At 35.4% G+C, this 26,186-nt stretch overlaps 3 long non-coding RNA genes across 3 annotated transcripts; 1 reads left to right on the forward strand and 2 right to left on the reverse strand.

Annotated features, from left to right (window-relative positions):
- Window positions 1-1,359: 1,359 nt before the first annotated feature.
- Window positions 1,360-25,634, reverse strand: LOC116174236. Its single transcript, XR_004146064.1, has 3 exons — window positions 25,579-25,634; window positions 3,922-4,016; window positions 1,360-1,512 (listed from the first exon to the last, which is right to left on the reverse strand). It is a non-coding gene; the product is annotated as an uncharacterized LOC116174236 (long non-coding RNA).
- LOC116174235 lies at window positions 6,595-7,837 on the forward strand. Its single transcript, XR_004146063.1, has 4 exons — window positions 6,595-6,749; window positions 6,829-6,962; window positions 7,015-7,131; window positions 7,184-7,837. It is a non-coding gene; the product is annotated as an uncharacterized LOC116174235 (long non-coding RNA).
- On the reverse strand, window positions 10,178-10,917 carry LOC116174234. Its single transcript, XR_004146062.1, has 4 exons — window positions 10,903-10,917; window positions 10,625-10,850; window positions 10,444-10,572; window positions 10,178-10,391 (listed from the first exon to the last, which is right to left on the reverse strand). It is a non-coding gene; the product is annotated as an uncharacterized LOC116174234 (long non-coding RNA).
- Window positions 25,635-26,186: the final 552 nt, after the last annotated feature.

Genomic DNA, 26,186 nt, shown 5'->3' on the forward strand with positions numbered 1-26,186 from the left:
CTAATGCCCTATTAAGTTATTTGCATTTCCATTTAACCTTTTTTTTCCGTTTCACGTAAGGCTCCGAAAGGGAAAATCAATTGTTAATCGTTAACGTTAACATCTTTTGCTCTTCATCAGCTCTGTTTTTAATGTAATGCTAATGTAATTAATATCCCATTTTCTCTCTTAAGTATATTACACCTCTTTATTAGCATAGCTGATGGTAAATATGGAAAATTTCCCGACAAAGTTGAAAAGTGTATTCTCTAAAGTATATCGAATATCTTTGAAAACGCATATCAAGTTTAAATTTCGACACAAAGTTTTTACTTGTTATCTCTTACGGAAAAAAAGTACACGCGTATCGATTTTCCTAAGGAAATCTAAGCCCAAAAACTTATAAATTGAGTTAGGCGAGTAACTGAGTTTAAGTATATGGATGGCGTCGTTCCGTTCCATCTAAAGATCAGTTCCCACCTACAATAAAAGGAACACATACTTTTCATTGAACCGTGACTTCTGGTGCGGTGATGCCCACACAAATTTTATTCACACAATACTCAAGTAATCGGAGATAAAGAACAAAGTAATCTTACCCGGAAATATGACCTGTTTTCTTCTAGAACATTCGAACAGACTCGCGAACACTCGGGTTTACAATATAAGTAAATCTAATTGCGTTTCAGTTCAGTTTCAACTTCAATGCGTTTGTGTTATGTTATAAATTGTAAGTGATGAATAACATAATTTCTGTTATAAATTAATATATTTTAAGATTGTTAATGGCTATTTAGTTGTAATAACCACGTGACGCTAATGAGATGCTACGTTTTTATGATTAGGCTTAAACCAGACAATGGAGTACTTACTTTATTTGTTCGAACCGTGTCCATGGCATTGAGTATAGACAGGAACGATGTGGTCCATCACAGGAGTTGTGGCATCCTATCGTAGGTCGAATAATGGCAGCTGCGAACAATGAGATGAGTACGTTAGCGTTGGTCATCAACCGTTCCCCTCAATAAAACAATGTGAGCAGATATCGTTTAATAATAAAATTACAAAACCTCTGTACAATTTACAATGTAAACTTATCTTGTTCAATTAATTAACGAATTAATTAGGAGTTTAATCACTCACCTTACAAGCAGATCTTCGTGTAATAATAAATGAGGTGTAACTCAGCTTGAGGTCGGAAGAATAAGCTCCAAAGCTTCTCCACTGTCTGATTCACAGATCCGTCCACTACAGACATCCGATATGACTATGAATTCATAGTCATACTGATTAAAGTGAAGCAAACGGGCTGCGAGAGAGACACTTAGGAGAATCATTGCAGTCAATCTTACGTTACCAAGGTTGAGATGCACAACTCACTTAGTACTATATGCGAAGGTCAGCTGTTCAAGATCTTCCTTTTACTCGTTGTACGCACTATTCACTTGTCCCCCCCCCCCCCACACACAATATATAATACAACATGCAATAGAAGAGAAAAATCCTACCTTTATAAGGCTGCCCTTCTGGAATCTGAAACATAAAAGAAACTTACCTTAAACGGGTGGATTCGTGAAACAAAATCAAAATTAATAATAATGAAGTTATGAAACACTCGTAACCGGAACTTTATTTGTTTTTGTTAACGCCATGTGGAGTAAGTTGACGGTCTGCTTCACCACAAACTCTTTGAATAATTGATTTTGCTCAAGACACAATTATTGAATAGGTACTATAAGAATAATCAGAATTCAAATTGAAAAGCAATGCTTCATTACACGAAATACTTTTTGAATATTCTTTGTAGTTTTCGAAGAATGAGGAGATAGTCATTGAACGTAACAAAGGAAGTATACAGGGTGTTTTTTTGGGAGCTTTAGTTAAAAGTTTCTGGGAAAGTAAAATAGGTAGGTTTTTGAAAATTTGTACTTAGGAGTTACTCTGAAGGCCGAATCGATGTAAAATATTTTCAAAATGGCCGCACTTCCGGAAACACCGGAAGTAGATAGTAACTTCGTTATTTTAAATGGCAACCCCTATTTTTTATTGCTTTTTTGGATTCTACGTGAAATTTCACTTCTTTTGATACCCATATGTCGATATCTACCATTTATGGTTTTTAAGTTATTTTGACTTTAAGAAAAAAAATGGCGGATGCAGATGGTACCTTGATAATTGATTACTTGCAAACGGTTGTAGTCATGGCAACCTATTTTTATCAGTGCATAGAGATGAATAGGGCTTTCTTTTAGTGCACTTAAAAAAAAGTTAAGTTGCGTACGACCGCCCCTATGGATATCCAAATTTATGAAACTTCAAAGACTAAAAACTCAGTTTTTTTTAATGGAATGACCATGTTCTTACTATTCCATGAGATAGAGAATCGAAATGGGCATATTTTGACAATACATGTTCCTATAGCTATCTTTAACAGTTTCTGACTTATTCCCATTTTATTGAATTGACACTATTTTTTTAGGATTTTCTTTTTAGTAGTCGGCCATGATTCTATAACAATTGAATTTTAAACAAATCTAGTGACACTAATCCATCACCCACTGTTATAGGTTAACATAAGTTTTTCAAAAATCGAAAAATGACTCGCAGTGGTTTCACCTATTTTGGAATTTAATTGTTATTTATGGTGAAATGGGCAGAATCGCGGCGCGTGCTTTCCGTACATTCATTCGAAAACTAGAACGAAATTGTATGAATTTTTGAAATTTTGTACCCCTAATGCACTACAAACCGTTGAAGCACAAGTTATACAAAGCTCTACAAGAGAATATTTAAGAAAATGAATTGAATTGCAAATGCAAGATTAACAAAATAAATTCAATGCAAAATATAAAAAACTTTGTTGAAACATTTTTGGTATGGAATTGTTGCTAGAACAGATATCGCATTACCTCTCTTAATTTCCAGACTTATACGTTGTTTAAGAAATTCAGTTGAACGACTCTGTTTAGATTTTTCAAAAATTTTCTGTCCTATATCCTTATTAAATGAGTTATTTATTAATGAATTATTTAGACTAGAACTAGAATCAGTGGTATTAAAGAATCCATTCCTTGATTTGTTTAAAATTCGATTGTTATAAAATCATGGCCAACTACTAAAAAGAAAATGCGAAAAAAAATGGCATCAATTCCGAGATCAATTCAATGAAATGGGAATAAATCAGAAACTGTTAAAGATAGCTATAGGAACATGTATAGTCAAAATATGCCAATTTCGATTCTCTATCTCATGCAATATTAAGAACATGGTCATTCCATTTTAAAAAAACTGAGTTTATAGACTTTGAAGTTTCTTAAATTTGGATCTCCATAGGTGCGGTTGTACGCAACTTAACTTTGTTTTAAGTACAGTAAAAGAAAGCCCTATTCATTCTCTATGCACTGATAAAAATGGGTTGCCATGACTATAACCTTTTTCAAGTAATCAATTATCAAGGTACCATCTGCATCCGCCATTTTTTTTTCTTAAAGTCAAAATAACTTAAAAACCATAAATGGCAGATATGACATATGGGTATCAAAAGAACTGAAATTTCACGTAGAATCCAAAAATGCAATAAAAAATAGGGGTTGCCATTTAAAATAACGAAGTTACTATCTACTTCCGGTGTTTCCGGAAGTGCGGCCATTTTGAAAATATTTTACATCGATTCGGCCTTCAGAGTAACTCCTAAGTACAAATTTTCAAAATCCTACCTATTTTACTTTCCCAGAAACTTTTAACTAAAGCTCCCAAAAAAACACCCTGTAGAGCTGCAGTAAACTGGAGGGTGGTATTTTTATTTGAATCATAAGACTTAGACTACTAATTTCAATTAAGATAACAAATATAAACATATCTACCGAAACGGGAGATATTTGTGTCCCTTTGGAAGATTTGCCTAGTTTGATATTATGTTCTAATTAAAAATCAATAACTTACCCTTTAGCCTTATTAAATCAGCAACTCCTATGGAGCACACCTAACCGAAGTACCGGCGAAATAATACAAACGAGTTCTTTCTGCACTGCCATTATCTAAAAAATAAAGTTTTAAAATATAAGACAGAGCAAACAAATAGGACGAGGTTATTATTATTATTATTCCTGGAAATAAACGCAAGTGAAATTTCGCAATCCAACAACAAAATGCAATAGCTTTTTGTTCGCTTCTTGACAATTAGAAATGAAGCGTTAGTGATATTTTATTTACTTGTCTCCTATTAAGCCTAATAGGACAATCGCGCCTAAAGATAGGGTGCATAAAAAATCATGGACGGACGAGCGGATTTTCCTATGTGTCTGGGTGCGTATGCGTTAACAACCGCCTATTACGGCATGGCGCACCTCTGTCCTATGTGCAAGCGGAAAGGGGATCTTTGAACATAAACATAGTTTTTGGAAATTCGACAAGAATTTTCAAGATAAAGTGTTCTAAGAAGATCTGAAAGGGTTCTGAATTTTCTGTAAAATCTGAAAGTTCTATAAAGGTACGAAACTTCAAACTAGAGAGGAAATTTTAATTTAATTAATACGAGATCGTGGATTTTTGTTATGTAATCGTGGTAGACGTTTTCGGAGCACCTGGGCGCGACTCGTCAAAAACCGAAGTGCGACTACGTTGAAACTCCTGAAACCAATTTTTGACGGTCGCCATTGAGGAAGAAAAGTCCACAAGCAATCAAAACTAAACTACGAGTTAGATTCGGCTGAAATTTTGACAGTAGGCGTCCACAAGAATCTAATGCACGATAGTGACGCCTTCCGGCGGAGAAACTAAGTACTTATCGAACCGGAGCCGGACTCATATTTAATAAATTCGTCAGTTTTCGCCACCGACAGTGGACCTATAATCGACACCGTAGCCAAGAAGAAATAGTACTCTTCCTCAAAAACAAACTGCCTTTTGGAAGCCAATCGAAACAAAACCATTACTTTCGGCATTTATTTTAAAGCATAGGGCATAGTTGCAGAAAGAATTGTCTCAAGTCTTCTTTCCATGATTGGAAAAAGTTTTTTCTACTCTTTGAAATCACTTGGTGGGCCTTCGTACATTACGCTAAGTTTTCCAGTTCCATCCATTCATAATGGAAAAGTTCCTAACTGGGAAAAGACCAACTAGATACATGGTTAGTATCTGCGAAAAGTTGCATAAACTGCTTCTGATCCATTCTAATTTCATTGCAGGGTGTGGATCAATTATTGAGTATAGTGTCCCTGGGAATAATTTCTGATTGCCACACTGCTTACTTATTAGCTTCCTAGCATGTGCTAGGTAGCTATTGCGATAGCCGTTTTTTGAACATTTCAAAATTTCATCAAATGTCGACGTTTTAGACCGTTTTAAGCAACTTTTAAAGAATAAAATTTTTTTCCGTCTGTATGTACGTACGTACGTACGTATGTTTGTTGGCAATTTTCTGAGAAAACGGCTCGACGGATTTTGTTGAAATTTTGTATATATGTTTTAGGCATACCGAACAGAAAAATAACGGGCCGGATTTTTGAAAAAAAATTTTGGAGCGCCGTAACGGCATCGAACTTTTTTTTTCAAATAGCAACCTAAAATTTTTATTCTATTATTTGGAAGACCTTATTTTCCTGTGTACAACCTACAAAAAATTGGGCCGGGTTATATTATCAAAAAACGGAGAAAAAAATTGTCAAAGTCAAAAAATTGTGTTGCATATGTGCAAAACGCAACGATCTTGTTTCTGAAGCAATTTAAACGAAATTTCTATGGTAAGTCCCTTTAATAAAAGCAAACAAAATTCATGCGCAAAAATCGTGTTGCGCATGCGCAGAAATGCAATTTTCTTATTTATGGAACAATTAAAACGAAATTTGGATGGTAGGTCCTCCTAATAAAAGAAAACAAAATGCATGCGCAAAAAATCGAGTTGCGCATGTGCAACATCCAACTTTCTTATTTATGGAGCAATTTTAACGAAATTTGGATGGTAGGTCCCCCTAATAAAAGCAAACAAAATGCATGCGCAAAAATCGTGTTGCGCATGCGCAGAAATGCAACTTTCTTATTTATGGAACAATTTTAACGAAATTTAGATGGTAGGTCCTTTTAATAAAAGAAAACAAAATGCATGCGCAAAAATCGTGTTGCGCATGCGCAGAAATGCAATTTTCTTATTTATGGAACAATTAAAACGAAATTTGGATGGTAGGTCCTCCTAATAAAAGAAAACAAAATGCATGCGCAAAAAATAGTGTTGCGCATGTGCAACATCCAACTTTCTTATTTATGGAGCAATTTTAACGAAATTTGGATGGTAGGTCCCTCTAATAAAAGCAAACAAAATGCATGCGTAAAAATTGACGTTTTAGACCATTTTAAGCAACTTTTAAAGAATAAATTTTTCCCGTCTGTAAGTGCGTACATATGTTGGCAATTTTTGGTTTCAGCTAGGAAGCTATTCTGTCAAGAATTTGACACCTGGTTTTTTCTAATTTTACTGTATGTTGTGGATCTATTAATGCTTTTTCCCGAGAATAATAAATATTTTCAAGTACCGATAAGATGAAGGTACCAAATATCCAGTACTGATAACTCGATCACGTTATTGTGCGTCGTACGTGAAACAATGTAAACTATGTTTCCGTAAAGCGCGTTTTCCATGCTGGAAATTTTTTAGGGTGCAATACGTGCTTTTCTTTCAGTTTCAGGCGACATTTTAGGGCCGCCAACTCTAAGACTGGACATTTAAAATTAATGTTATGTTCTATGTCATTTGATGATCATTTGTGGTGACGGAGGTAAAGGCATTTTCTTCGTGTAAAACGAGCTTAAGCAATTTTCAATAGCAACTAATCTAATCTTCCTACTCACCAACAGGTATAAATATGCATGGCCTGCGTTCTAATATGTATAGTAATTTTTTGCTGATATACCCACAATCAACGTGATGTATTTTAAAGTTTTGTTAGCGACCGTTACACTATTCTTATGGAGCTTTCCTTCATCAGAGGGTAAGTACATTCGGTTTTAGGCATTTGGTTGCAAATCTTAATTTGATTCTAGCTATAAAATGTGGAAGTTGCTATAGCAGTTCAGCTGATTGTCGAAGTGGAAGTTTTACTTCCGAAAGCGAATGTACCAAGGATGAATCGTTGTGCTTCTCGTTGGAACAGGCAAACCGTAAGTAACCCTGATGATATGTCAATGATATTTGTTCTTTAAAATTATTTAGGTCTCGTTTTAAGAGGGTGTGCTGTTAAAAATGGGAAAAGTACGGTTTGCGAGGCTTTAAAAGAGTATTATCCATACAAAAGTTGCGAGGAATGTTCATCTGACATGTGTAATAAATTTAATTACGGAGATTAGTCGTATTCCGCATAATTTGTTGTTATGGCCAAGGTTCCTACCCTACGGAATGTGCAGAACCCACCAGCGAAACGGGAAGATTTGAGGTAGGGCTTGCAGCTCGACGAAGTGGTGGGGAAGAAAGTATTTATAATGGAGCGTTGGACTGGTGAGCATCGCGGTTACCCATTTAAAGTCTGTTATCAAAATGGTGACAACTGTTTTGGCACTACCACCCTTTTTTTTAGACGTCCACCCAGTTTGCTAGATGTTGTTTACCCACTTTTTTTTAGCGCGATACCGTTGTTAAAATCGTCGGCACTAAACTTTCACCATTTAGATAATAAGCTTTAACTACGTAACCGCAATCCCCACCCGTCCAAAGCTCCATTATAAATAAATGCCAAACCACGCAGGTCTTGGCAAACCGGCTACGTTCTTCCTCGCGACCTGCCGCAAACCCCCACCTCAAATTTTCCCGTTTCACTGGCGGACCCTGTATTTTGAGCTAAAATCATCTAAATAAAGCTAATAACGCAGTTTTACGTGTTGTTTATTAATTTACCTAGCTTGAAGAATTTATTTGGAAGGGATACATAAACGATAAATAGACCACATCCTTTTCACTGTTATGGTATTATAGGTCTTGATCGAAGTTTTGATAGAGCAGCTGCCAAAAAAATAACACATTAGCTGATATCCAGGTAAAATTAAAGCATAGATCGACTATTTCACTATGGCTTGAATGGAGGGATTAAATTAAACGTACCTAATGATATATGTATTTGAAATTTTGACTCCACCATTCGTAAAATCTGGTGGGCTACCATATTCCCTTTGTCGGTATCCACTACCAATGTTCTTCTACGGGCTCGCATTTACTGCCAGCCAGCCAGCCAAAGTGAGATTAAAAGCTACCTTTTTACAAATAAATTTGCAAAAATGCGCTAAAAATCTGATCAAATATAATTGTGCATACGACATAACGATCTATTTAAATGCAATACCTATGAGTAGAACCGGGGCACTATCCCCCGCCACTTTTTTATGTCGTCGCAAGGCAAAATTAATTTTATCTCTCATTGTATTCTAATTAAAGGTCTCAACGAAAGGAACCGTTTTCTACTAACTACTGCCCTTCTGTCTGTCCTCTTATCAAAGTACGGGGTAGGGGGGGGGGGGGGAGCGGAGTAGTTTTATCCTTCATGGTACTCTAATGAAAGGTCTCAACGAAAGGAATTAATTTCTACCAACCACAGCCCTCCTCCTCGACCTCTTATCGTGATTTATTTATTTATTATCCCTCTCTTGTTCTGGGCCCTCAACAGGCTTGCGCCCAATTACAGAGTGACCCGCATAATGCGATCGGGTATATTCCCTTATACGTCAAGAACGGATTGTCGGAAGAGGGTACTCATAAAGGGCGATTGAGACGTCTGCAAGAAATGTATTCATTGGTGATGTCAAAACAAAAGCTATTTCGGTTAAAAAAATGCGCTTTATCTCACAATTTATACTTGTTTCTTAATACGTAAGTTTTTTAGGGCTTTAACTTCCATCAAATTTCCCTCGCCCGTTGCTTACAATTTTCTTTCAAGTTCTTTCTTTTGGACCTTTCACGTTGATCTACCTGGATATTACGCATTACCTGTACAATACGTATGAATGATACAGCATTATTTTATTTGGACTCGCCATCTTATTAACGATTGGTTTTGGCGCATCATGCCATAGATGAGTTTCTACATTACCGGCTTGGGAAAATTTTACTACAATTCTACCAACTTTTGCCTTTTGCCACACGAACAATAATTGTTCCTGAATTGTAATCGCAAGTATTAACGAACCGTTTGGAGAAAGTTACTCGTGTAAATTGCTTCGATATTTCTGATTTTACTTTCACTACCTGTGTCGTCTGAAGATACTTTAACCTATGACCTATTTACACTACGTTTTACTCTAAAGAATTGATTAGATCAATAGACATTTAGTTATTTGTGCATCGTAAAGTAATCGATTGTTAAGGATAACCCGTGATTGATCAAAACTTTGATTTTGCTAGTGTAAAGTCATTCGAATTATTGATTCGTACTGAGTATTAATTACAGTTTTAAACATCTGGTTGCCTCCGTGTCAGATGTTAGCATTACTATTTCGCAATATTTTACGTGCAGCGCGATTCACTGCGCCTTTTATTTGTTTGTTGTATTATTTTCTGTTACAGATTTGCAGAACGTGCCCTTTTGAATACAGACGGCCGCTACGACGCGCATTCAAAAGTAAGGTTTGTTATTTTCGACGACTGCTTGGCTCAAACTTTTGTTTACAATAAAATAACGTTTTGTTTTTCCAAAGCACTCTTCCCAAAAAATTGTATTTTTAGGAAAAATGTGATACTGAACCACTATGTGTGATATATCGTTATAAAGAAAAAAAAATAATCTGAAAATATCAAAATCCAATATGGCACCCATAAGAAAAATTAAAGCTTCTATGTCTTCGTAATAGTTATTTATGTATTAAGGGCATAATAGTGATGTTTACATTCTCGAAGGCGACGAGTTTATTTTTTGATTTGCACGATAATTACTAACCTAAATGTAATGCTATTTGGTATGGTTGGAAAGCATTTTTCAGAGCTTTCCAACGACGTATCACACATGGGGGGTCACTATTTAAGATTTAAAAGTTGGGGTGGCTGGGGCGCAGGGGGTTGGAGGGGGTGCGTCGCCAACTATGTCATTGTGATTCCCCCTCCGAATTACCGAAACGGATTTTGATTTTTTAAAATATCTCGTTTGTTTACTATGACATGGGGGGTGGTAAGTTTTCAAATTGCCACCCTGTATATTAATAGGTAGGTAAATCAATAAACATCTCGCAAGACCACGTCATTAGTTTTATTTAGGTGATCTTAGTTCAAAATACAGTCACTACATCAGGCTAAGGAGAAAATGTCTAGCTTCCGTAATTAAATGAATTACACATATCACGTGAACATGACTTGCAATTAGTGTATGCCCTATTGAACCTTTCTAAAATCTCGCACAACGTACCTGTCCCTTGCTTAGAAGCGCACCCTCTTAAAACGTAACCTAAGTAATTTTAAACAGTAAATATCATTAGCATATCGTCCGGGTTACTCACCGTTTACCGTTTCCGCCGAGAAACAGAACGCTTCAGAATACGAACCATTCGCCGTACATGGTTGTGTGTAAGTAACACTTCCCTTTCGACAAGCAGCTGAACTGCCATGGCAATTTATACAGTTTAGAGCTACAATTAAATGAAGACTTGCCATAAAATGCCTAAAACCGATTGTACCTACCCTCTGATGAAGAAAAACTCCATAAGAATAGTGTAACGGTCGCTAACAAAATTTTGAAGTACATCACGGAGATTTATATTAGAAAAAAATAAATACACCTCTTACGACGTACGCCATGGATATTTATACCTGGTGATGAGTACGAAGATTAGATTGGACGCTATCTGGTAACTGCTTTTGTAATAATAATCTGTAGTGGATATTTCGTATCTTCATCTTATCGGCACTTGAAAATAAGTCGCAATTTCAAATTTTGGGAAAAAACACTCACAACATACAGTAAAATTAGAAAACAATTACGGCCAATAGTATCTAATCCAGCCTTCCGCTCCGCACGATTTGATCATCGTATGGTAAGAACGAGAAACAAAAACAACTCATTCATTTTCTATACATCATAAACAAGAGTCGGTAACAACAGCGTGATCGAATTATCTCTAGTCTCTATTTGGGACACCTTCTACTTTATCTTATCGCTATACAAAAATAAGTGTCACAATCGGAAATTATTCTTGGGGTAAACACTACACTCAATAATTGATCTACACCCTGCAATGAAATTAGAATGGAGCATCAGCTTTCCGCGTATATGATATGATCGTATTTTGTTCCTCTCTTGTATTATGGATACTACTTGAGTTACCGCTGTCAGGTATTGCACAAAGCACAATGAATATCTTTCAAAACTGAAAACTTGGCTTAATAATGTTTCAAAACCACCAAATGATTTTAAAAAGTAGAAAAAAGGTACAACTTTTTCCAATCATGAACCCTATTGAACAAAGGAATTATTTTCTACCTATATAAAAAAAAATAGCTGTCTATTATTCCAGAATTAGATAGAAAAACACTACTTATGAAACTATTGCACCAATGATAATGCACGAAATTAGAAAGCAAGACCTGTTCAAATTTATAGTCAGTGGTAGATTTAAAATGTCTCGAAAATAGTTAAAACGTATTTAGAATATTCGTTAGAAAAACTGGACACAGACGATGACGATTTATGGACGATCTTTTTAAACAACACCCTTACAACACACACAATGAACATTACACTACAAATTAATGAATATGTAATAAGAGAAGAGAATTCAACAAAATCATCAGGGCGATCAACGGTTCAGATTAAGTTTTGCATCTAAAATTTATTAAATAAATTCCGACGGCAAATATTTAAACAATTTTGATTTATTCGGCACCAGATTTTCAGAAAAACACGCTAAAAACCATTGTTTCTAATGATTCTTTTTTATTGGCATACATTTGTTACCTCTTCCTTTTTTTTAAAAAACAAAGAAGAAAGCAAAAGAAGTACAAATAAATGAAGAAATGGCCATCTCTTTCTTAAAGTTAAATGGTTTGTACCGCAAAAGCAGTTTATTATGTTTTCTATCAACGCGATGTACGGATGACCTTCTACGTTTAATTGGAATTCGCTTGGATTCCAGAAAACTGTCAGGACTGATCACAAACTCAGAAATTTCTTTCGATGAGAATACAAACATATACCGGGTGGTAAGTAGGAACATAGGAATTTAACATGGGAAATTAGTTTTATGCAATATCCTGCCCTCATGTACATTTTACAGAAAAAAAACTGTAGAGTTTAAAGTTGTTAGAATTAAAAGGTGCATACAAAACTGTTTTTACATGTTTTATTAAGCTTTTGGTATACCCGCAAATTTAAAAATAAATTTCAACATTTTTGTTATTAGTAGCTATTCATAAAACAACAAAAGTCATGGCTATTGCTACTACAATTCATAAAACAACAAAAGTCATGGCTATTGCTACTACAATTCATAAAACAACAAAAGTCATGGCTATTGCTACTACAATTCATAAAACAACGAAAGTCATGGCTATTGCTATTAATAACATAAATGTTGAAATTTATTTTTAAATTTGCGAATATACCAAAAGCTTAATAAAGTATGTAAAAACAGTTTTGTATGCACCTTTTAATTCTGAATTCACGTATAAATTTTTTGCGTAAAAAATTGCACGGCGTGTATCAAAAAATTTGGGGAAGCGGAAAACTGATACAGGGTCGCGAGATAGGGTACTTTTTTGTGTTTATATGAACCGAATTAGTATTTTGATATTTTATCAGGAAAAAAAAACAAATAACAAAGATGCCCATTGTGGCTGCGAAAAATGGACACACTGTATATTAAAATGTAGCAACATCGTTTATGAGCTGTACTTGAATAATTTGAAAGAAAAAATTGTGTATTGTTAATAGCTATTTAATTATCAATTTGTCATAATGTTCTTCACTTTTCTCGCGTGGATAAAGAACCGCAATCGGCAATGGCACACGAGTCAAATACAAGTTTTTGTCAAAAACCGCTCTACGAGCAGGTTATTAGTATTGAAACCTAATATGTTTTCCAAAATAGATCGGGACTGTTAATGTGAAACAAATCGAAGGCGCTTAGAGCGAGATCTCTATGAGTTGCGGTCATTTATTTGAGTAGGTGTGATTGTGGCAACAAAATTCGCACGGAATGGATTCAGTTGCTAAAAAAATTCGTGAAGCCCCCAAAAAAGTTAGTATGCGCTCGTGCCGTCAAAATAAAGGACTTCGAAAGACCTTTCAAACAAGCTATTACTCGATACCACTTGTCATTTAAAATGTTAAGGGAATAACCCTGGGGGGCAAAGGGTGAAAGGGGGTGAAGTACTTTTGGTTAAAAAGTTGTCCCCTTTGACAAATCTCTTGACGTGTCTAAGCGTTTTTCTTTTAATCAGTGGATTTGGATAAATCCATGGTGAGATTTTCAAATGAACACCCTGTATATCAAACCTTTGTTAAATTTCGTGTTGCAGTTATAAAATTTTAAAAAATATTAAAGTGCTTTAATACTTATAAATTATATAATCTGAAGTTTTCGTGAGAATACTTTTTTGGCTCAGGTTAGCGCACAGATATTTTAACAAGTATCGTTCCCTAGTTGAATTCAACGCTTTTTTCAGGTAGACCTCAGAGCGTCTCCCGAATGTGTTTATTCGTTCTTTTGAAAAGTAAATTCCTATTTCGCCCTCTTGAGATGAGCCCACAAATTTTCTTTTGCACATATAGCTAATAAAATTGAATGTCAAAATATGAAAATGGAAGATCAAAAAAGGTAAAAAAGACATTTTGTATGGCTGTCTGAAGAAATTCATTGAAAAATAGACAGATTCGTGCAAAAAAAATGCTGATGGGATTAATGTAATGGTAGTAACATCAGGTAACACATTTCCTGGATACGCAGATGCACCATCCTGTTGAAACCAACAGTTTCCAACTTTTGTTTTTTTGTTGTGTGCAGTCATCGTTGTATTACAACATTAAAAAGTATTAAACATTAAAACATTAAAAGTATCAAAAACAAAATCGGTAAATTTTGGTTTTTCTAGCATATCCTCGGAAGTGATCGGAATTTTCTGGCTTTCTTTACATCAAAATAATAAGTGTTTAATTGCGTGACTTTTCCCTAATTTGATGATCTTCGTATCTGCTATGGTTTTCGGGTTCCACATGATAGGCGTCCTCATCTTGGACACGGTGTACAGGGTGTTTCAAATTGCTTGTTTGCGACGTTTTTCGGGGATATTCTGAGAACTAAACGGAATAGAATGATGCGGTTTGCACTTTTCCGAATACTTTTCAAAGCTGCCTAGATTGTCGATGTAAATTTTGACGTACAACTTGCGCGAACGTGGCAACAGCGCCAAAAGTCCAAAAATGCAATTAAAGTTTTTGCTTTATAACTTAGTTATGTGTGGGAATATCAAAAAAATTATATTCTTAGTAAGGAAGTATATTAAATTTTTTTCATAGGTTCTTCAAATCGAATGTATAATAGTTTATATTTTCTTGCACCAATAAATTCCTTATTTTTTCAAATTAGGAAAATACATAAGTAGTTATCAGCATGTTAGAAGTTAAACTCTGGAATCAATATAAATCAATCTAAAGTCTGAGTAAACCATAGACATAGCTTTCAGTCAGATTTGAAATAAATGAGCAAATTATATTAAAATACTGTTATTTTGAGCATCTCCTGAAATATGAACTATATATTCCACGGCGTCCTTGTATTAATCCACATTTTTAAGACTAGATAACGATTTTCGAAATGAAAAAATAAAGAATTTAATGGTGCAAAAAATCTTATCTTAAAAACTAAGCAGGCTATGGAAAATGTAAAAATACCCCCTCACTACGAGACTATTTCTAGGTTTTCGTCTTTCTACTTTTTTGATATTCCCACAAATAAGTTATAAAGCATTTTTGGACTTTGCGCTGTTGCCACGTTCGCGCAAGTCATACGTCAAGATTGACATCGCCAATCTAGCAGCTTTCAAAAGTAACTCCGAGAAGTGCAAACTGCATCATCTTTTAGTTTTCAAAATATGCCAGAAAAACATTGAAAACAAGCAATTTGGAACACTCTGTACAATTGATTTGTTAGTTACAAATTGAACTTAAAATTGTAGTTTTTCATACTTTATATTAACTAAAATATTTGTAAATTTCTCTCCTACAAAAGATTTGCCTTAAAAATGTAACACCCTGTATAAATATTTCAATCAATAATTCTTCTCTCTTCTTAAAGAAAATATTGGTTGTTTCTTTTATTTTTACTGTTTCATGTTTAAAAATCTTTAATACTGTCAAGTCATATTATTAAAAGCCTTTTGATTGAATAACTGAATAATAGAGTTTACTGTCCTACAGACTACAATCCAATTATTATAATAAGACAAATTAACATTATAGTAGTGTATACAGGGTGGTGACTTGCGTAACACATCATAGGGATTTCAATGTAAAATTCATAACATGCGATTATTGGCTCCCCAAATTATTTTAGAGCAAAAATGTATTAGTTTTTTGTAGAAAAAAATTTTTTGCGCCAATCAACCGTATTAGTTTTCAATTTTTTTCATATAAAGACGGAAAATTGGAAAAATAAAACCCGCATCTTTTTCAATAATAATCTGCGATGCCATGGAATTTTCTAAAACAAAAAGATATCCAGTTATCAATTAGCAGCAGTTCGAAATTGATTTTATGATCGACTTGGTTACTGGGTAACTTATTCGAACATTTATTGTAAATTGTTATATTAGGAAACCATTTTTAGTAATTTGGTCTTTCTTTATGTTGAATTTGTTGTTCTAAATATAATACTTTTTGATAGAATTTGATTTGTTTTATAGCAGACATTCCATGGCATGACGGATATTGGCGTAGTTTTTGTATTATAAAATTCCATGGCATCACAGATTATTGGGGGTTTTATTTTTCCAATTTTCCGTCTTTATTATTCAAAAAATTGAAAACTAATACGGTTTTTTTACAAAAAAAAATGGCCGGTAATTTGATCAATATGCAAAAAAACTGTATTTTCAATTTTCTGTTATGGGTCATAGTCTAGAAATATGAAACATGGTCCACATAGTAGAGGACCATGTTTTAACAAATTAAAAAGGGTGTGTTTTACGCTATCTAAGTGTAAAAGGATACTATGGATCATCTTAGTAAGAATTAGCGAAGAGAACCGAAATCAGTGTTATAGGTGAAATCCAGTCTCTCCTTGTATTAATCATTTTATTATCCCCAATTCTTTAAGTAAATTCAGTTATATCTTGGGCGACATCCATACAGCTATCATCAACTCCATTTTTTCCTAAAGCTTTATTTAAATTTATCTGCTTTTCTCTTTTAGATGATTTTAACTTTGTGTGGAGTGAATGATATTCCTTATTGCGAAATGATAATTATTATTAATTTGGCCAATTGGTTTTTCTGGTACCGATCAACTGTGACAGAGTGAAACAAAACGAAAACGAAATGGAAGAACTCCCGTTCCGATTTTCCCTTGACGGTGCCCTAAACCCATGCTTGAGAGTGAACCGATTTCGTTCGGGCTCATCTTAAGACAAAATAACCCCCTGATCGATGAGTAAACCAACTTTAGTAAATAATCCCTTGATTGAGATGATTTTCAATACGTCTCTCATCCACTTGCGTTACTTAATCCCGTCGATTTTTAATATCCCCCTCAAGATGTCACTTGCAACAGGTGACAATTCGCAACAAATCTTGATTGTTTGTATACGGTCTATATGTATAGAGGAAGTGACACCCCACTGGCCTATAACACATGTATAAGTAAAGTCAAAGAGAAACGCTGTTGTAACAATGACCCAATTTCGCGTACGACAATGGGGAAGTGAATTAGAATAGGGGGTTCGATGCAGTTGTGTAATTCGCATTATGAATGCAAAGAGTCGGAGCAATTTCGGTTTCGTACATGAGTATGCGTCGAGGAGCACGTGCGGAAATAAATTCCGGTTTTAGTTGAGGTTTAGATTTAAGAGAATTAATGTAGCGGGAGTAATTATTGAAAATTAGGTTACGTTTCGAGAAGTATCGCGGAGAGAAAAGATATCTTGAGAGGAAGGCGGCCATATTGGATCTTAGCAATCGCACGGTCACATTATTGATATTCTACTTTGGAGTCTGGTTCTTGTCGTATCCCTCAGATTCGCCCCGTGCTTCAGGCATCCCGCTATCCCCTTATACAAGTCCTGACCTCCCACCAACCCTTTGGAATTAATAACTATAAAGTCATCAATAAAAGATTTTTGTGCGGTAACATTTTAGGACGGGGACGGTTTTGCGTCATTTCGGCGGGGTTTTTGGTAAGGGGTTGCAATTGGAGATGAAATTTGTAGAAATCCTGCGCACAAATAACAATCGTAGAAACGTACAATCGTCAAAAAAGAACTAAAGCGTCCAATGGGGCGCCGGTACGACGGCGCCGCGGCGCAACGGCATCCAATCCCACCCCCGCTAGCAATAAGATCCACATTCCGAGAAACTCGAGCTGTGCTGACTGTTTCCATTGGTCGTCAGATTCCGCGAATCCCACCAATTTCTCGTATTGTCATTGTTCGGGTTGTATCCGGTGGGTGGTCCAAAATCGTCGTCTCGAATCGATTTTCCCCCCCGAAAAATAATTTTGCGCGAATTTAATATCGCGAAAAAAAGGACAGAGTCGAAATACAATGCCAACTGTGATTTCACCTCCAGCGAGAAGACGCAGCAGCACCACACGAGAAGGGCGGTGTTCTTGCTTCGGTATCGACCGCTGCGCCCGGATGAGGACATTACCCGGGCTCAATTCTAAGCGCAATGCTCCATTCCCCCAACTCCAACCCCCAAACTCCATCTACATCTCCAACTGCTGCAGCTTATTCCCTCTTTCTGTGTGCCTGAGATGGGTTTACCAATGCAGATTACACTCTGTATCGATATACAACGTTTCTGAAATTAATCTTCCCGGCGGAAAATACGGACCGATTTCCCACTTTATAACTTCCGTCTAAGTTAATAACGTGTTGCAGGTTTGCTCCTATAATTACGAGTGTAGGTGTCATACTTCGGTTTCCGTTGCGGCGGAACAAATCATTTAACCAAAGTTATTATAGAATTGAATTTCGAATGAGCCTTCTGAAAAGTTCTTCATTTAAATCTAAAATTTGCACTTAAAAAAGTCAAAAAGTGTCCGAGTTGAAACAAAAATGGCACGCGAATTGCTATAACAATATTTATTGCACATCCATATATCTCAAAAGTAAACGATGAGAAGAGAAACCGGTCGAATTCGCTAAGTATCCCACCCTTCTTTGTGTGTCGTAGTATCGCTTAACAATTTCTTTCAAATCTTCCATTCTTCTTTTATTTTCCTTCATTTATCTGCTTCTTTTTACATTTCTCGTTTTTTCTAGATATTCTAATATGTACTTATATATATTGGCACTTCATTTTTGTTGTTGCTATTTGTTGTTTTTTTTAAATTCGAACATTCAACTACTACTTTCAGAGATGACTATTTTAATACAAAAGGTCATTTAGGGGCGCATTGCGTGTAACTGGCTAGGATATGCAGGGTGTTTTTTTGGGAGCTTTAGTTAAACGTTTCTGGAAAAGTAAAATAGGTAGGTACTTAGGAGTTACTCTGAAGGTCGAATCGATGTAAAATATTTTCAAAATCGCCGCACTTCCGGAAATGCCGGAAGTAGATAGTAACCTCGTTATTTTAAATAGCAACCCCTATTTTTTATTGGGTTTTTGGATTCTACGTGAAATTTCAGTTTTTTTGATACCCATATGTCGATATCTGCCAATTATGGTTCTTAAGTTATGTTGACTTTAAGAAAAAAAAATGGCGGATGCAGATGGTACCTTGATAATTGATTACTTGAAACGTTGCTTAGAAAACAATGATACACTGCCGACTGTTAATTGTGACAATTGAACACCTTTTGCTTTATCATGGCAGATTTGGGTTCGGAAAAGTACGTTTCGATTTTTTTTCTCTTAAATTTTCTTATGGAGGTGTGGTTTTGTTTGTATCAGTGGAAATGTAGTTTCGGCGACACAGAGCTATAATTTGTTTAGGGGGGTGCCATTTGAAATGTAAAAAAGTATGCCATTTGGCGAAGGTCAATCAAAAATTTTCTTTTTTCGATAAAATCCCTAAAAAATTATGTGAACGTGAAACGTGAAGATCTTAGTTTGCCTAAATTCAAAAAATAACCGCAGGCTGTGTCTTTAAAAAAATCCAAAAAACGGTCAAAATTTGGAAAAAAGAGTATAACAGCGAAATTGCTGAAGTTAAGGGTATAATGTTACATAAAAAATACTTTTCGAGTATTTTCCAAACCTGCAATGAAAAAAACAGAAATTTAATACGCCCCTGGAATACAGCACGCCACTGGTGATCAGACGCGATGGTAATTGTGCACAGTTTCGCTCAAAGACTATTTTCGGCATGCTTTATGGTAAAAGAATTATGATCCTAGAGATCTTTGATGTTACACCCTGTTCATAGATTCGATATTTTTTCTAATTTCAAGTGACATTTTTTTAATTCCAATTCCTCTATTTTCTAAATTGTTTTTGGGGCAAAGTGTAAGTGACGATAATCTGCAAAACAATACTGCTCGAAATTAAGAGAAAAAAGGGAATTTCCAACGCTAACTCAATAATTGGCATAATGTGCAATTTCAAATTTAGAAATTCTGGTCACAGAACTAAGTGATGAAAACCTTGTAGTAAAGGTGTCCCCTCAAACCTAAATTTGACGTGTTCGACCAGTGAATCTCTATAGCAATGAATTCCACTGTAAAATGAACTATCTTTGTGCACCAATTACAACTTTTATCTGTCAGTGGGCTTTTTGACGGCAGAGAGAAACAAATGCTATTGTGCCACAAAACAAAACACAAATAAATTTGACGCTTAGGCATAATACTATGTGATCAAAAAAGAGCTGCTGTAGAGTCACCTTTGGAATTTTTGTTTATATGGGAAATCGTACTTAACTTGAATTTCCAAAGGCGATCCGACGTCAATCCTTTTTTGATGGCCCGTTATTTGTTAGCCATTTATAACGATTGCTCCAAAGTAAAATGGGGAACCTTTCACGCAATCTTTTTGTTATCTTAAACCTCAAAGTTTGGGGACGTGGATCTCAAACACAACGTTTTAAACCCTTGGTTTATTTTGTTTGGTTTGGTACCTACCCCCTACACTATTCAATTTTTAGCGCATTTTTTAAGAATTAAAAAAATGTGCTATTGTTTGCGTTCGTCCATACCCAGCTCTGTGGTTTTGAACTACTTTTAGGGGAATGGTTCTAGAGTCCTGGATTTGTTTGCAATGGTTTGTACAGGGTGTCCCATTAATAAAGGTCACAGGTCATATCTATGGAACCGTTAATTGCACAGATTCGGGAAAAAAATTTTGTTAACAAAAAAAAGGCCAAAAGAAATCGATGAAAATTATTTTCCTAGGTTTGCCGTTAGAGGGCGTACGATTCATAGTTAAGTAGAGAAATTACTACCCAACAAACATGTATAAAAAATACATGCAGCGCAATCTTGTATCAACTTTGCATAATTTTGATACAGCACATATTGCTCTAGCTCATAAAATATTAGGGGTGGAGGATGAGGAACATCTCTTTAAAAAATTGAATGTAACTTCGATTTAGGTTAACCGATTTTCACATAATAGGTCTTGTTGGAAAGAGCTCCCTTCGTGAAATCGTGAATTTTACATGAATATAGTCTTTTGTTAATGTGACGAGTGGTAGAGGGCGCTGTTTGACATTAACATAAACTTTGGAAATTTTAAATGGAACCTATATGATATATCAAATAACTAATAAGATGGAAAATTGAAAATATCAGGGAAAACCGCATTTTAATATCTGTTTCCTAAGCAGAGATTTGGCGAAAATACGCACATTCACCAATCGTACGCCGTCTAGCGGTAAACCTATAAACTTACGAAATAATTTCCAGCGATTTCTGTTGGCGTCTTTTGTTAACAAACATTTTTTCCCGAAAGTGTGCAATTAACGATTCCATAGATATGGCCTGTGACCTTTATTGAGACACCCTGTACAAACTATAACCGGGGGAGGAGGGAGGGGGTAGAAATCAATTTTATCTTTCATGGTCTCAACAAAAGAAACTGTTTGCTACCAAGTACCGCCTTTCTGACTCTTTATCAACAAAAGGGGGGGGGGCGAGAGGGGAGGGGTTTTATGCTTTATGGTACTCTAATGAAAGGTCTCAACGAAATGAATTCATTTTTGCACCCCATAGTCCTCCTCCTCGACCCCTTATCGTGATCCGATATGAATAATTTCTTATATCTCAAGAATAGATTGTCAGAGGATGGTACGATTGGGACGTCTGAAAGAAATATATCTATTGGTGATGTCAAAACTTTACGAGCGAATATCTCTAAAATGGTTTGTCGGAGAAAAGTATCTACAAAGGCAAAATGTATATATCTATTAGTGAAGACGAAGCTAATATCTTGAAAACGAAGTGTCGGAAGACGGTGTTCATAAAGGGCAAGTTGAACGTCAGGACGAGGCATATCTATTGGCGATGCTAGAACTTTCACCGCAGAACGGGGTGTGGGAGGAGGGTACACTCAACGGACAGAAAGAACATCTAAACCAGACAATAATTAAATATCTCGAAAATGTTAAAGGAAAAGGGAAAATGCAATATTTCTGAGAATTTCTGCAAGGGCTCAATTCTTATTACATTATATGTCGTAGATTTTGTATGTATGCCAAGCGACCTTTAACTGTTCATGTGTAAAGTTGCCCCCTCCCCTCCCCATTAAATCATCTACCAAGAAAGAAACCTTATAACGCAACCATTTGCTAAGCTATTTCGGTTTAAAAAAATGAGCTTTATCTCCACAAGAGTTGTGGACAATTTATACTTGTGTTAAATGTGTTTTCTATGATGTAAATGAAAACCGCTTTCCAATGATACCTTGTAAGGGATGGGAAGCAATTTGAAAGGTGGGGGAATGGTTTCCCTTCCATACTTCGAAAATGGTTTTTGAGTATTTGTGGTATCTCTAATAGGCAAAAAAGATATGACCCATTGAAACCCTATTTTCTCCTTAACTGTTTTCGGGCCATTAATTAACAATAAATTTATAAAAGTTTTGAAATGGATTAATTTATAATAGTTCATTAGTATTTATCACTCACAATTTACAATATACCACGAGCGCGTACTATTTATTACTAACATTTCACTTCGGCAACGCTGTGGGAGCTGACTGAAACGTAATCCGATTTGCTTATATAGCAAATTTCTCGAATGTTCTCGAGTGCTCTCGAATGCTTCCGAGTCCGAAATCCGCCTTAGCCGATAACTAATTTCTCATGGTGCCTCAATGTCTATCGGAATTTCTAGAATATTCGCTATAGTACCTACTACGCTAAACCTACGAGGTCCCCAAACCAAATTACCATCAGGGTATGTGATTTTATTGCCTCTAAGGTGGCTCTGGCCCAGGGCTATAACCTTCCTTTTTTACCAAAAATCGACTGCACCAAAATTTCTCGAGAAAACACTTTTTCTTATTAATTTTGGTACGTAGAATCCAAAACAATTCGTACTTTTTCCATCAGACTTCTCAATCAAAAGTTATAGACCATCAGAAACAAATTTCGAAAGAAAATTCAAAGGGCTGTAACCAGGCTCTGGCCTGACCCATTCGTGAAATTTTATCTGTCAAGAAGCATATTTTAGGAACTTTTAGTATAAATGTTGCAAAGAACATGAAACCGCCAAAGCACTAAGTACATAATAGAATAAAGGAAAACTTTAACTGTTGAGCGTAGCCAATTTCCAGCACACACCTGTCCCAATTGACGTAGGTAATGCGCACGGAGACGTAGCTTTTTTTAACTTAAGGGCGCATCTCTCGCGAATAAAAACGGCAAACGAGATCGATATCAACTCGTTTGCTTAAAATGAACGCGGTACCGCTGGCCTTTTTTATGAAGTGATGTGGCAAAAATTTATGAATCTAAATAAAAATCCACTCAATTTTTTTTTCGCCGAGCGGATAAAAAAAAGTACGTCTCGGTATGTCGTTTTAAAGTTGGAAATGATTTCGAGGCGAAAGCGATTTATTATTTAAACTCGGAAAAGCTTTTCGAGAAAGAAGTAGGACGTTGTTAAGTTTATGCGAAGTGTGAAAATTCTGGGTTAGAGCGAAGGGCTGAGAATGGCTCGCTTGCATAATGTAACAATTTTAATGCGCCGCAAAAGCGACACCACTTAAATTTTTTGCCCTCTCCCTTGCTCTCTCTCTCGAAAAGGAATCGCCACATTTTTATCAATTAAATTACAAATAATTATAGACTTAAAAATGCGGCGATTTGGGGTTACCTGTTAGTAGATGTATTTAAAAGATTAAACTTTGGCCGATTATCTATGAGAAAGAAATGAAAAAATTACACATCGATTCTTGGTTAGGAAAAATTGATAGGTACTTTCGTTAATGGTGACGTTGAGTAAGTAGACTTCCATATTTTTGAATTTGTTAAAATGGCCATTAATGACAGGTTATTTGTCGGTCCAATAATGATGGGTGCGATGAGATATAAACTTATGTGAGGATTCCAAATTAATCGAATTCGAAAAAAAAGCATTCCATCTTTGTAAGTAAAGCGTGTGCCAAGTGAAGTTACAAATTTAATGTCGGTTAATGAAAAAAAAAAAGGTGGCGCCGTCTCGGTAGCACCTTGACGAAATGTTCACAAAAGAAATGAACATTTTTCTGTAAATAGAATACGACTTTATATCCACTATAATAGAAAGGCAATTGGTTTCTTTTGAGAGACCGCAGGAAGAATACAAACAATGAATAAGCGAAAACGTTCTTATTAGTTATCCATTTCTGTCTGAAAAGGTCGCCACATACCTATAGCCGCAAGCTACGACTCTTGAAAAGGAAGAAAGTTACATTTTTTTTTAATAATGAACAATACGAAATTCCGACAATTTTTTTCTCTCTCTCTCCACTCAAGATATTAGCGTAGGAAATTAATTTTGGGCGACCGAGAGCGGACTGCGGGAGAGAGAGGTGAAAACTTTGTAGGTAAATAACTAATAACAATGGATATTGATTTGATTTCTTTCTAAGCTAAGACTAAAATCGATTATTAAAAATATTAATCAACTACCTGTCAGTTCCTTGAACCTACAAATAAATGGTTTTGTGCTATTGCTCGTTTCGCGTTTAATTTGGGATCATTTTAATTAGGGGTTTCTCGTCGTTGACAACTTTTTCCTTTGCTCTTCTCTAATTCGCTAACTTCATATCATTTACCGGCTGTAATAACACTGTGAATGCTTTAAATTAAGCGCGGTATTTCGCTAATTGATCTCATATTTCTGTTGAGGGTTGTTTCTTGGCTTTATTCCATTGCAAAAGAAATGCTTTTGTTCTACAAGCACAACTCTCCTCTAAAAATTTGGTCATAAAAGGAGATTTGCTTATAGGTCGAGTCACCTTTGGAACTTTTGTTTACATATGGGAAATCGTATTTAACTTGATCTTCCAAAGGCGACTCGACAGCAACTCATTTTTGATCACCCGTTATTCTAGTGTAAATCATTATGATCGTCATATTTAAGATAACCATAGCTTAAAATCCATGGCAACCATTGCAATAACAATTACGGGTTTTAATCGTAAACAACAGTGCAAACTGCCATAAATTTGAACCAAAATACGTTTTACTTTTTGAAATAAATGAAAGTAGCTGAAATCGAGTTTTAACGTTATTTGGGGGTTAAAATACTGATTGAAATTTGTGTGTTTTTAATATGTTCTTTTGTCAAGTTTTGGGCGGCTTTTATTGTTTTTAATAATACTATGGACACACAAAACACACAAACAAAATTTCATGATATATGTAACACCCTGTATTTTGAAATTAAGTACTGCCTGAACATTGCTTTATTTTGAGAAGCCCCAATTAGATAAGGCGAAGATGGGTGGACCAGTTGGAAGTGGCCCTAACTTTGATTGAGACCGCAGTGTGTCTCAGCTGATAGAGACCCTGTAGGAAGAAATGGTGGAAACAGATACGTGTACATGAAGTCCTAAACCATAAAGCGAAATTATTTGATAATTTTTAGAAATGGCAACTAAAGCACTATTGTGCAATCTGCATAAGCCATGATATTCTGTATATTGTCGAGGAGTTGATTTCCAATTTAATGCGTAATTGATTTTAAAAACAAGTGATCGAAACCGTAACCGGTGTGAATACTTTTTGCTGTCAACCTTTCTCACAACCTGCGCGTAAGGGGGGTAAAAAATGACCCCCCATTTTTTTTCAGAAACGTTTTGAAGCATACCACTACCTATGTCATTTGGATTTTCCACGTTCAATTGATATTATTAGAAATGAACTATTCTTATTCTGCACCACAAAAGTGGTGTCTGTGTCTATTGCAGATTGTTGTCAAAAATATTCCAAAGTTTCCAAAAAGATATTACATAAATGATGTCAAAAGCATGCAAGATCCAATCAAAAACTTACCCAACATGTGGAATAACAACGGCATATTCGGAAATATCACCAACAGCAACTGCAACTGAAACAAAAGCATAGTTAGTCTTTCAAATATGGATAGCTTGATCTACAGTGACTGTATAAATACCAATAGAATACTACCGTATTCCAATAGAAACACTATGTACCGTATGACCACACTGTATCTATAGAGCAACCGTCCCTCGGAATTCAAGAATGAAAATGTATGTTGCCGAAGGGACTTAAATTTGAGAGATAAAGAAACACTTTAATTCTGTGGTAGGTAAATACGCTACTTTTGTATTGCCATAATATATCTACAGGGTGAGTTTTTTTTTCACCATTGAGACCTCGTAAACCGTAAGAGATCAAAATCGTTTAAATAGACAAAGTTATGTAAAATTTGATTTTCCCTTTTAAAGTTCCTATAACTACAAATTTATTTTTATTTTTGATTTAAGCCTTTATTTTTTAATGAGCGGGGTTTCCATCAAGGTTGTTCTACCAACCCAGCACACTATATACTTACAAATAACCATGCTCGAACCCGAAAAATGACGTTTTGAAGAACGTACCGACGTTCATTTATTTTCAAAGATATCAAAAAACAATTT

The sequence above is a fragment of the Photinus pyralis genome, unplaced genomic scaffold (assembly GCF_008802855.1).
Source record: "Photinus pyralis isolate 1611_PpyrPB1 unplaced genomic scaffold, Ppyr1.3 Ppyr1.4_LG6, whole genome shotgun sequence".
Lineage (NCBI taxonomy): Eukaryota > Metazoa > Arthropoda > Insecta > Coleoptera > Lampyridae > Photinus > Photinus pyralis.